General features: G+C 37.8%; 1 protein-coding gene across 1 annotated transcript in view; it reads right to left on the reverse strand.

Moving 5' to 3' along the window:
- LOC144653176 (tolloid-like protein 2) overlaps positions 1 to 5,476 on the reverse strand; it is a 53,364-nt gene that overhangs the window by 39,319 nt on the left and 8,569 nt on the right. The gene's annotated exons all lie outside the window — the stretch shown is intronic.

Raw genomic sequence — 5,476 nt, forward strand, 5'->3', positions numbered from 1 at the left:
GACTCTGCGGTAAAGATTGCGGAAGACCTGCCCCACAACGTACGCGAGATTCGGAGGGATATTTTAATTCCAGCGCTTAAAAAAGCAAGGGAAACCGAAGGCACCAAGGCGGCGATCATTGGCGACCGGCTACTAATCAATGGAAAGAAATACACGTTTGACAAGATTCCTAAGAAATGGCGATCGAATGTTGCTCAACATCAAGACAAGTAGGTACTATACGAACAGTCCTTTACAGGATCATTCCTCACAAACTTGCTAATTTCGTCTCGTATCCTTTGAACATTAGATTATTTTCTTATTTTTGTTGCGGAGTCTCGAATTAGCATATTAATCTTGCTTTCCGCTTTGCGCTTAAAGTTACGATCATTCCGCACGCCCATTACTCTTAAGTTCTGTTTTAATTACTGTAGTAATTATGTTAGTCCTGCGTAAGGTTCAGGTATACGTGTTAATTATCAATGGCTATTGTCCACTTTATTATTTGTTCCTGTTTTTTTCGTACAAGTTGTTTATATTGTTCATAATAGGTGTATTATTAGTGTCTCTATTTAATGGCTGCTATGTTTTGATTGAGTGGATTCTAAAGCAGGGTAATTGTTTTCACCATCACACTTCTTAAATATATGTTCTTTGAACGTTAGAGGTTTATCAGGGGAAGCCAAACGTCGAGAAACTTTCAAATGGCTAAGAGAGAAAAATTTCCAAGTTTTCTTTTTGCAAGAAGTGCACTGCACAAATGAAAAACGAGACCTGTGGCAAAACGAATGGGGCTATAAAGCACTCTTCGGGTGCGACAGTAGTCGAAAAGCCGGTGTGGCTATTCTATTTAAAAACAATTTCGATTTCATATTAAACAAGGAATATATTGATCCAGGAGGCCGCTTCATTATCCTAGATATTAAAGCCGCCAACCTGAGTTTCACGTTAGTTAATCTGTACGCTCCAAACAAGGATGACCCTAGTTTCTTTCAAAATATTACAAATCGAATGCGTGATTTTGATTGCGACAATATTGTCATAGGCGGAGACTTTAATTTGGTGTTAAATGTAGAGTTAGACAAACAAGGAGGCAACGCTAACACCTATCATAAAAAGGCTTTGGCTGAAATAAGAAAAGTTCAAATAAATCTCGACGTAGGCGATATCTGGCGGGACCGAAATCCGCTCACGACGCGATACACCTGGAGAAGACGCAACCCCGAAATATCTTGCCGTCTTGATTTTTTCCTGATCAGCTGCGGGCTATATGGCAAAGTAACGAATTCTGACATTACTCCTGGATACAAAACTGACCATTCTATGATTACCCTGAGCCTAGGTGTCACTGAAAATCCCAGAGGTCCCGGCTTATGGAAACTGAACACCTCCTTTTTAGGAGATGTAGATTTTACACACCGGGTTAAAACAGTTATCTCCCAGACATGTGAAGATTACAAAGATGACAACAATGTCGATGATGCTTTGTTATGGGAGATGATTAAACTTAAGGTAAGAGAAGCTTCATTTTTTTATGGAAAGGAGAAAGCTATTTCCAGACGTAAGGAGGAGGACGATCTGCATGCGAAGGTGGCATACTTGGAGAAAAAAGTTGAAGAACCCATTCCCCCTCAACTGAAAGAAGAACTTAGTCAACAATTGAGTGAGGCAAAAGAAAGCCTAGAAAAAATCTATGAATATAAAACTAAGGGATCCATCTTGCGGTCTAAAACTCGGTGGTACAACGAAGGCGAGAAAAACTCAAGCTACTTCTTTAACTTAGAAAAGCGACATTTTAAACGTAAGGTTCTATGCCAACTTCGCCAAGCTGACAACACAACTTTAACCTCCGATCACGACATCCTTCAAGAATGCGTGAATTTCTATAGTGATTTATATAGTAGTAGAACAATACAAAACAACAAGGAGGACTTGGATTTCTTCCCAAGAGATAATAGTGTGAGACTTGATGAAGACTGCAAAGACTCCTGCGAAGGCCTTCCAAGTGCCAATGAATGCTTGAGTGCCCTTAAGACAATGGAATCAAATAAATCCCCAGGCTCAGACGGTTTCCCAGCAGAGTTTTATAAATTCTTTTGGAATGACATCTCTACTCTTTTTGTGAATGCAATCAACTGGTCCTTCCAAAAGGGGCTATTATCCGTCACCCAGAGGCAAGGTATAGTTTCTCTTTTACCGAAGAAAGACAAAAACCCCATTCTCCTAAAAAATTGGAGGCCAATCACTCTTCTGAATTGTGACTACAAAATTGCAGCTAAGGCGATTGGAAATCGAATTAAACGTGTACTTCCAAAAATTATTGACAATGACCAGAGCGGCTTCCTAAAAGGACGCTCCATCGCCGAAAATATTTTACTAATTGATGGAATAATAAACTTTGCGGATAATACGAATAAACCCGGTCTCCTGATGTTTGTAGACTTCGAAAAGGCGTTTGATTCGATCGAGTGGTCTTTTATAGAACGAGCTCTCATACACTTCGGTTTCGGGCCCTCGCTGGTGAACTGGTTCAGGCTTTTCTACAAAGATGTCTCCAGCGCCATCCAAAACAACGGTTGGGTCTCAGAGCATTTCATCTTAGGTAGAGGGGTCAGGCAAGGCTGCCCGATGTCCCCATACTTGTTCATAATAGCAGCTGAGATACTAGCCAATTTTATAAGAAGGGATAAAGACATAAAGGGGTTTGAAACGAATGAAGTAGAACACAAACTAAGCCAATATGCCGACGATACAACCTTAATACTCGACGGTTCTGAGGGCTCATTTCTTCGTGCAGTTGCAGTCTTGGACGGATTTCACATAATCTCTGGGCTCAAGGTGAATTACGAGAAAACAAAAGTGCTATGGGTGGGTTCAGCAAAAGAAAGAGAACCAATAAAATGTGACAAATCGGAAATTTCCTGGGTGAAAGGAAAAGTATTTGCACTTGGAATTTGGTTTGCAACAGACAGGAAGACAATGCTCCGCTGCAATTACGAGGAAAGGATCAAAAAGATAGAAAGTGTAATTGAATCATGGCAGTTTAGGAGGCTCAGTTTAATCGGAAAAATTACCATCATTAAAAGTCTCCTGGTTTCCCAACTGGTCTATATTTTAACGCCGCTAACCACCTCCGTAGAAGCATTACAAAAAGTCAATAAAATGTTTTTCGATTTTCTCTGGGATGGTAAAGGAGATAAGGTTAAAAGGATATTTATAACCAAAGATTACAAGGAGGGCGGCCTAAAAATGATTGATATAAACAAGTTCAATCAATCTCTCAAAGTCTCCTGGATCCAAAAATACCTGGATCCGACAAATGATGGGAAATGGAAATTTGTTTTCGAGGACAGTCTTAAAAAGCATGGAGGAAGGGATATTTTCACCTGCAATCTTCACAAAGACGACATCCCCTTGTTAGGGGTCTGTAACCCCTTCGTCCAAGAGGTACTGGAAGCCTGGGCAGAGTTACATTTTACGGATGTCACTGACATCACTGATGTAAATGTTGGTGACCAGATCATCTGGTACAATTCTCTTATTCGAATAAACGACCGACCCGTTTTCCATAAACATTGGTTCAACCACGGAATTTGCAAAATTTCCCACTTATTGGACGAGAATGGCACCCTGCTTAGGTACGACGAGCTGAGGATTAAGTTCCCCGAGCTAAAATGGTTTGAATCATTTGCCGTTCTTTCAGCTATAAGGTCATTTATAAGGAAGCTACATAATCCTCAGACGCCAGACAATAACATTATGAAAGGAGTATCTTTAGCTGATCTTACCTCTAAGAGTAAGATCAATCATTTTGTGTATACCTCTCTTTTAAAGAGAGAAAAAATCCCACCCATTGGAAGCCAAGTAAAATGGCTGAGAGACCTTCATGTTCAGAACGACTGTGAGGTAGACTGGAAAGTAGCATACACAATTGCTTTTAATTGTACGGCGTCCACCAAATTAAGAACCTTCCATTTTAAATTCTTACATCGGAGGATTGCCACGAATGATTTTCTGCAGAGAATCAATCTTATACCTTCAAATAAATGTTGCTTCTGTGCAAAACAAACAGAGACTATCATCCATCTTTTCTTGAACTGTCCCATAACGCAATGTTTTTGGGAAGATATTAAACAATTTCTCTTTCAAAAGGGCTTTGGGACTGAGTTTGTTCTCACAGATCTCCATTTGATGGGGCTGTTAAGAATCCCGACTAACACAGCCGTTGATCTTGTGCTTCTAATTGCGAGATATCATCTTTACTCCCGGAAATTAGGCGGAGCGCCTCCTTGTTTGTCTGTTTTCTTGAGTAAGTTGAATTCCATTATTCAAATTGAAAAACAAATAGCTTTGCATAGTAATCGTTTGACCGCCTTCACAAACAAGTGGAAGATGTTTCTCTGTTAATCTCCTCTACACATTTTTCCCTATAAATTATCTCCATGTTTTATCCGTTTGAATTATCCACCAATCTAGTTTCTGTAAACCAAGTGTTGGTTTAGTTTTTTTTCAAATGTGAAATTTATTTATAGATCCGTCTAGCCATTATGTAGTTTTTTTTTTTTGAAAAATTTAATCTAGTCGACTGTTTCCTTTACTAAGTAGTTGCTGTAGCGTCATTGTTATTTGTATACATGCATAGTTTTTCTGCTGTTTTTTTTTTTTCCTTTTTGCACTGTAATTGTGGCATGAGGCATTGTTAGTATCACTGAAAGCATAGCAAAAAACAAAAGAAAAAGAAAAGAAAAAAAAAGAGAGAAATATATATGTAGATTTAAATAAGTAATAAGCAAATACAGTATTGTAAATTAGATAGTATTGTAAGTTTTGTAATGTTAATATGGTAGGTAACACCAGTATTTTATTAGGATATAAGGTATTGTCAGTATTGTTAACAATGTTTTCTTGTACTGTTAGTAACTGTAAGTAATGTAGTTAATGTTAGTATTGTAAGTAATGCTAGTTTTGTTTAAGTAATTTGTGGTATTGTAAGTATTGTTAGTATTGTAAGAAAATTTGTTGTTCTCAATAAAAAAAAAAAAAAAAAAAAAAAAAAAAACATGGAAGGACGCTTTTCGTTGTCAGAAAGAGAACAATCCATGCCATTGTTGTCGCATGGATCAGACAAATGGTCATAAGTCCTCTACGCATTGTTTATTTACAAGGCATAAGCGTTAGCCGGATGGCGTGCTGTTCTTTAAAATGGAGATTGTAAAAACGCTCTGAATGTAACCAGTTATAAAAGAAAGAATGAAAAATCGTTGACGCTCTTTACAGTCTAAAAAGTACATTAAAACTACAATAAATTTACAATAAAAATCTACTACGGTAAAATTGCAATAGTGGGAATAAGAATGAACTGAAGAATTGAACATCAAATAAACAATTGTAAAGTTAGTTCACACTGACTAATTCTCTCTCAATTTTTGTTACAATAAAGAAAAACAAGTACTTTGTACGTTATTAAAAACAGTGAAATGTCATCGAATCATCCGAA

This window comes from Oculina patagonica, chromosome 5 (assembly GCF_052425735.1).
Source record: "Oculina patagonica isolate OP01 chromosome 5, crgOcupat, whole genome shotgun sequence".
NCBI classification, from domain to species: domain Eukaryota; kingdom Metazoa; phylum Cnidaria; class Anthozoa; order Scleractinia; family Oculinidae; genus Oculina; species Oculina patagonica.